Source organism: Pan paniscus, chromosome 1 (assembly GCF_029289425.2).
Source record: "Pan paniscus chromosome 1, NHGRI_mPanPan1-v2.0_pri, whole genome shotgun sequence".
NCBI classification, from domain to species: Eukaryota; Metazoa; Chordata; class Mammalia; order Primates; family Hominidae; genus Pan; species Pan paniscus.
In genome coordinates this window covers 78,363,763-78,371,630 of record NC_073249.2, presented here as the reverse complement: position 1 = coordinate 78,371,630, position 7,868 = coordinate 78,363,763, and the positions used below count along the sequence as shown (strand labels likewise).

The following is a 7,868-nucleotide window of genomic DNA, read 5'->3' as shown; positions in this document are numbered from 1 at the left end:
AATTGCTTGAGCTCAGGAGTTCAAGGCCAGTCTGGACAACATGACAAGACTCCATCTCTACAAAACCCTCAAAAATTAGCCAGGCATGGTGGCATGCTCCTATAATCCCAGCTACTTGAGAGATTTAGGTGGGAGGATTGCTTGAGCCCAGAAGGTCAAGGTTGCAGTGAGCTGAGATCGTGCCACTGCACTCCAGCCTGGGTGAAAGAGCAAGACCATGTCTCAAAGAGAGAGAGAGAGAAAAAAAGATGTTTAGGCTATGCGTGGTGGCTCATGCTTGTAATCCCAACACTGGGAGACCAAGGCAGGAAGATCACTTGAATGCAAGAGTTTGAGGCCACAGTAAGTTATAATTGTGCCATTGCACTCCAACCTGAGCAACACAGCAAGACCTTGTCTCCAAAAAGGAAAAAAATAATAATTCAGCATGTTATCCAGGTCTTAAAAAAAATGATGCTTGGTTATTTAGATTTGTTTAGGTTTTTTTCTTCCTCTTGTATGTAAAAGGCAGGCTCACTTAACTAGTCTGTCAACAATGGTTTCATCAAAATTTTCATCCCCCTACCATGTCTCAACATAGTTTCACATTATAATTAAAAAATAAATTTTGTCTTCCCATATTACAGTGAAAAGGGAATAAACATTTAATGTTGACACAGACTACATTAGGTTCATTTTAAACATGTTTTTTCTTTAATGTTATTACAGTTAAGTGACATCTACAGTACAATGCATGATTTGATTTTGTGATAATGCAAGTAGCAATTATGAGCTATAGGCTTTGTTGATGAGACCACATCAAGTTACACGGTATGAGTAGGGGATGGAGTAAATACTCAGAGTGTACCTGATAAAAACATAAACTAAAAGTCATATTACATGGAGAAAACATTTTGTTTAGTGGGACAATTTGTAAAAGACAGGATGAAATCCATGACTGGCCTGTTACTTTCAGATAAAAATTCAAAGAGGGTAAAGAAAGCCAAATCCTGCCGGATGCAGTGACTCACACCTGTAATCCCAGCACTTTGGGAAGCCAAAGTGGGTGGATCACATGAGGTAAGGAGTTGGAGACCAGCCTGACTAATATGGTGACACCTCGTCTCTACTAAAAATTCAAAAATTAGCCGGACATGGTGGCGTGCACCTGTAGTCCCAGCTACTCGGGAGGCTGAGGCAGGAGAATTGCTTGAACCAGGGAGGCGGAGGTTGCAGTGAGCCGAGATCACACCATTGCACTCCAGCCTGGGAGACAGAGTGAGACTCTGTCTCAAAAAAAAAAAAAAAAAAAAAAAAAAGCACAAATCCAAAGGTAAATCAGCTCCTATAAAGTGAGTAGACAAGTTGCCCCAATTCCAGGTCAGGTATCTGGGCTATCAAGGCTGTAGGCAAATCCCACTATGCAAGGGTAAATCCAACCACCACCAGGAGAATGTCCCTTTGTTCTTTAGATTAGCCCACACTTACCAAAGAGAAAGAAGTTTGGATTCACATCCCTAAACTGAAACTAGTTGCAAGTGATTTCATTAACCTTGTGTTTTTCTAAACCAGCCAAGTATTTGATTCAAAATATCAAATCAGACTCATCACTTATTCTAACTGGAGCTCTGTTTCCCATCTATAAAATATGCTAGATTGAATATGTCCGACTGATTGTGTTCAAGAACTGTATAATTCTACAACTGTAGGATAACAGGAAGAATTAGCACAATGGCAGTTCCTGAGGGGGACAAAAAGTCCCAGAATAATTATCTCACCATGAACTGAGAAGCACAAACAGGTGGATGAATGTAACAATAGTATCTAAGTCAAAAGAGGTACCAAGTTCAGGGAACCCTGTACTTTCTAGCCCACATTCAGAATATCATATTCTGTTCTAAAAGACACATTCTAACAATGACGTTGATTGACTGAATGCAATCAGTAGAGGGTGACCAGGATGGTAAGGCATCAAGATATCATGTGCTATAAAAAACATCAGGAGGAGTCTGAAGAGCAGGAATTGTTTGCTTGGAGCCCCTGGTGAGATTGTTCCTCCCACAGCCTTACCACTAGAAACCACCCAAGAGTCCACACCAGAGAAAGAGGCTATAAATGAACTGACCTCCCACCTTCTAAGGAGCTAATGCCATCATGCCTTGCTTTCCTATTTACCTGAGTCATCCACAAAAGTCCAAGTTCCAAAATTTAGGGTCATCACTAGATTTTTCTCCCCACAGGACACTGTACATGTCTGACTGGTCCAATCTTTGTCCTTCCTGAGCCACACAAATATCTCTACTATGTCCTATGGAATTCACAAGTGTCAGCAAAACCCCCTCTATCCTCAAACACCTGAGTGTTTCCTACTCTATGTGCTCCTCAATAACCCCTTTGAGTACACTGCTACACCTGGGTCCTCCTCGTGTGTAATTTTTTCTTTCCACATTCAACCTCTCACAATGCCTGGAGATGGTATAAATATCCTTGCCCCTCATTCTCATATACAAAAGTTTTACTCTTTAAAGAACATTCCATTAGATGTTCTCATATCCCCTGCCCTTTTATTTTATGACTATCTATCAACCTCCCTCGTTCCTTAAAGATGTGAAGCTCTTGAGCTTCTGTGTCTTTCTACCACAACTGCTATCATGCATCTTACTGATTCTACAATCCAAATACATGAGTCAACCAACACTTGGGCTTCTCAAGTCCTTGACCACTGAGGATCATTTCCTGTCTCTGAAATCTTTGCTTCAGCCATCTCCTCAGACCATCACAGTTTACTGCAGCCTTGACCTCTTAAGCTCAAATGATCTTCTCACTTTAGCCTCCCGAGTATCTGGGACCACAGGCACGCCTCACCATGCCTGGCTAATTTTTTAAATTGTTTGTAGAGATGGGATTTTCCTATGTTGCTCAGGCTGGTCTTGAACTCCTGAGCTCAATAGATCCTCCCACTTCGGCTCCCAAAGTTCTGGGATTACAGAAATGAGTCACCGTGACCGGCCTTCCCCAAAATTCTAAAGCCTATTTTCCTACTCCTCCTTTGCGATCGCTTTCTTCCTTTACTCAGTTTTTTGTGTTTTGTTTTTCTTAGCTCTCTTTTCTCTGTACTTACACTCTCCTTCTAACCACAGGTCCATGGTTTTAATGACCAGCTCTACAGTGACCTCTCAAAGATTTATTTCTCCTCAGAGTCCCGGATTTTTCTATACAAAGTTCAGCAGCTTCCTTTGGTTGTCCAATACGTATCTCAAATTTAACATAGCCAAAACAGATCTATTTTCTTTTTTTTTTTTCGAGGTGGAATTTTGCTCTTGTCACCAAGGCTGGTGTGCAATGGCACAATATTGGCTCACTGCAACCTCCGCCTCCCGGGTTCAAGTAATTCTTCTACCTCAGCCTACCGAGTAGCTGTGATTACAGGCGCCTGCCACCATGCCCAGCTAATTTTTTGTATTTTCAGTGGAGACAGGGTATCACCATGTTGGTCAGGCTGGTCTTGAACTCCTAACCTCAGGTGACCCACCCACCTTGGCCTCCTAAAGTGCTGGGATTATAGGCATGAGCCACCAAACCCGACCAACAGATCTATTTTCTACACCAAAAACCTGCTTTTTATCCCAATCATTCCCATCTCACTTGCCGAGTTGCTCAAACCAAGCGCTTATGAGCTAGCCTTGGTTACTCTCTTTCATTCACCCTCCTACACTCAATCTACCAACAAGATCTGCATACTTCATAATGTCTAAATGGAAACTGACTTCTTAATGCCTTCACAGCTACCACCTCAGCCCAAGCCCCGTCCATCTCTGACCTGGACTAGAGCTGTGTCTGGAATGCGTTTCCTTCTGGTGGGTTCTTGGTCTTGCTGACTTCAAGAATGAAGCCACGGACCCTCTTGGTGAGTGGAGTTTGTTCCTTCAGATGTTCAGATGTGTACGGAGTTTCTTCCTTCTGGTGGGTTCATTGTCTTGCTGACTTCAAGAGTGAAGCCGCAGACCTTCGCAGCAAGTGTTACAGCTCTTAAAGGTGGCATGTCCAGAGTTGTTTGTTCCTCCTGGCAGGTTCATGGTCTTACTGGCTTCAAAAGTGAAGTTGCAGACCTTCCCAGTGAGTGTTACAGCTCATAAAAGTAGTGTGGACCCAGAGTGAGCAGCAGCAACATTTATTGGGAAGAGCGAAAGAACAAAGCTACCACAGCATGGAAGGTGACCCCAGTGGGTTGCTGGGGCTGGCTCTGGTGGCCAGCTTTTATTCCCTTATTTGGCCCAGCCCACATCCTGCTGATTGGTCCATTTTACAGAGTGCTGATTGGTCCATTTTTACAGAGTGCTGATTGATGCATTCACAAACCTGGTCCATTTTACAGAGTGCTGATTGGTCCATTTTTACAGAGTGCTGATTGATGCATTCACAAACCTTTAGCTAGACACAGAGTGCTGATTGGTGTGTTTACAATCCTTTAGCTAGACAGAAAAGTTCTCCAAGTCCCCACCCGACCCAGAACCCAGCTGGCTTCACCTCTCAGTGCAGTAGTAGTCTTCCTTCTTCCACTCTTGCTCCTTCAAATCCATTCTCCCTTCAGCTGCCATAAAGCATATACTTCCCTACTCAAAACTCTTCAAGAGTTTCCCAACCCACTTATAATAGATTTCAGACTCCATATGAGGCCCTTCATACCCTGGTGACCAACTTAATGCTCTGACAACCAACTTAATGCTCTTATCTCATCTCCTGCCCCTCTCCAACTCTCTCACGCAGCTGCAGCTTCACTGCCTTTCTTGCAGTGACTGAAACATGGCAAGCTTTTTTCCGCCCTCCATCTTTATCCTTATTTCCCTCTCCACTTAGAACGTTCCTCAAATTTTGCTTGCCATGACCCTTTATGTCATTTAATTCTCCACTGTTATGTCACCTCCACAAAGAAGTCATTTCTGATCACCATAAGCAAAATACCCCCATTCCTTTTACCTTGATTTATTACCTGAAATCGTCATGTGAGTCTATCTACTTTTTTTAAAAATCACCTATTTGACCCGCTAGAATGTGATCTCTATGATGGCAGTGTTTATATCCTGTTCACCACTATCACCCACACCTAAAACAGTGACTGAAACATGATCAATATTCAACAAATATACGTTGAATAGATAAATGGCCCATTTGGGGCAATGAATATATAAGCATCTTTCTACTAAGAAAAATGACTTACTCCTTTTAGGAAAACAATCATAATTACATGAATTACGCATATGCTGACTATTTTGACATCTGAAAAAGTTTTGCTTCAAAGCATAGAATATCTGCTGTGACAGTTGTTGGAAATTTTGACTGCCTAGCATATTTCCCCTCTTTGTGACAACACTCCTAATTTCTTTTACAGAAAAGACCTTCTCCATTGTGTGCAGTCTTGACGAAACCATAAATCAAGGTTCTCTTGTCATCCCACCCTATCACACTATTCCCTTTCTCTGTTTCCCTTCTCCTTTCTTCTCACTCTCTGTGTCTCTCTTTCACCAGGCTAAGAGGTAGAATCACAACACAAGCCAGAATAATTTTTTTTCCAGAACTTTGTTTATTGAGATTTGTAACTTAAAGGATTGAAAATGTGGGTGGTTAACTCCACACAGACTCACCCTTCGCAGTGCAATCCCTGATGGAGGCTCCACTCCTGATTGTCCTGGGCTTGCTTCTTGCAGGCCTAGCAGCCCCTGCCCACGTCCACCTGAACCAGATTAGTAGCTTTCCCTGGGATAACTGGGACAAAGGGAAGGACCCTGTGGTGATCAAAAGCCTGTCTCTGGAAGCTGACCCCAACGTCGTTCCTGGGAACATGATCATCAGTGCTGAGGACAAGAACCAGTGTCCCCCTCAAATCTCCTCTGAAGGGAGGAATTAACTATAGAGAAGGAAGTGTCTGGCTTCTGGGTCAAGATCTCATGCATGGAACAGATTGGCAGCTGTGCCTATGAAAACTTCTGTGATGTGCTTGATATTTTCATTCCCCCTAGGGAGCCCTGCCCAGAGCCCCTGCATACCTATGGGCTTCTTTGCCACTGTCCCTTCAAAGTAGGCACCTACTCACCATGAGTGAGTTCACTGTGCCTGACCTGGAGCTGCCCAGCTGGCTCAGCACCAAAAACTACCGCATTGAGAGCATCCTGAGCAGCGGAGGAAAGCGTCTGAGCTGCCTCAAGATTGCTGTCTCTCCCATCCTGGCTAACAAGGTGAAACTGGTGGCGGGCGCCTGTAGTCCCACCTACTTGGGAGGCTGAGGCGGGAGAATGGCATGAACCCAGGAGGCGGAGCTTGCAGTGAGCCCAGACTGTGCCACTGCACTCCAGCCTGGGCAACAGAGCGAGACTCAGTCTCAAAAAAAAAAAAAAAAAAAAAAAAGATTGCTGTCTCTCTAAAGGGAATATAACATGGCATCAGCCACAGCAGAATTAAGGGATATGAGGAAGGTTCCTTTTCCTCTGTCTTGTGCTTGTCAATGTCAAATTTTGACTCTCTGCCCCTCAAGGCCCTTTCTGCAATGAGTCAGCTATCCTCACTGAAAATCATTGTGTGCCACTTACATTTTAGGCTGGGACAAGCAGCCCTGAACTAAGGCAGGATGAGTTGGACAGTTTTTTTGTTTTGTTTTGTTTGTTTTTTGAGACAGAGTCTCACTCTGTCACCCAGGCTGGAGTGCAGTGGCACGATCCCAGCTCAGGGCAACCTCCACCTCCCAGATTTAAGCGCTTCTCCTGCCTCAGCCTTCTGAGTAGCTGGGATTACAGACAGGCGCCATGGCACCCAGCTAATTTTTGTATTTTTAGTAGAGACAGGGTTTCTCCATGTTAGCCAGGCTGGTCTCGAACTCCTGACCTCAAGTGATCTGCCCGCCTTAGCCTCCCAAAGTGCTGGAATTACAGGGCGAGCCACCATGCCTGGCCAGAGTTGAACAGTTCTTGATAGCCCAGGACATCTGCTGGGCTGGCCACATTACCCATCCTCCTTTAGACATTCTCTCTAAAGAGCTTCATTCATTTCCAAAACAGTTGAGGAATGGGAACCAATGTGTTTTGGGGCCTCATGTTTACACTGATCTAATCTTGACCTCCTGAAAAATCTTTGTGACTTTTTTTTGTCACTGAGTTAAAAGCAGAGTGAGAGTATTAACATTTTTGTTCTACTCCAGCTCCCTCTTACAATTAAGGGGAAAAGTAGTTGGTCTTAGTCTATTTATCCCTTAACTTCTATGATTAATTTTGATTTCTTTTCTAGATTTGCCCAATTAATACTGGGGTACAGTGTATCCTGGAGAGCAGGGTGTGTGGGAGGAGTCTCTTGGGGGAGATAGGAGATAGGAGTGCTCTATTGTTTACAAACACAGGTGCCCACAGGGCCAAGCAAGAGATGAGTGACAAGGACCATGAGAAACAGGTTGCTTCCAAGGGAGATGTTTGTTTTTCCTTTTTAGATAAAGATAATACTACAATGTAACTCTTTCTTATTCTATACAGAAAGTCACAGCACATGTGCATTGATACAAGGCTGCTGAGGCCTGGTCTCCAGTTGGAAATATAATTAAGGGTGACAAGGACTGGAGTAAGTTGGAGAGTACACAGCCAGCCAGTCTGTGACGACAACTGCTACCTTGCTATAAAAATTAGTGCCACATAAGAATGTCATAGGCCCAGTATTTGACAGATAGTTTCAATTTTTACTCCTAGAGAAGCCAAAAATCCAGAATTTTATATGAAATCTTACCATTTCAAAAGATTGGCAACTAATTATTTTTCTTTTTCTTTTTCTTTTTTTTTTTTTTTTTTTGACAGAGTCTCCTTCTGTCACCAGGCTGGAGTGCAGTCACACGATCTCGGTTCACTGCAACCTCC

The 7,868-nt window shown here is 43.5% G+C and overlaps 1 pseudogene; it reads left to right on the top strand.

Annotated features, from left to right (window-relative positions):
* The first annotated feature begins 5,635 nt into the window (after positions 1–5,635).
* LOC100968752 (ganglioside GM2 activator-like) lies at positions 5,636–7,100 on the top strand (annotated as a pseudogene).
* The last annotated feature ends 768 nt before the right edge of the window (positions 7,101–7,868 follow it).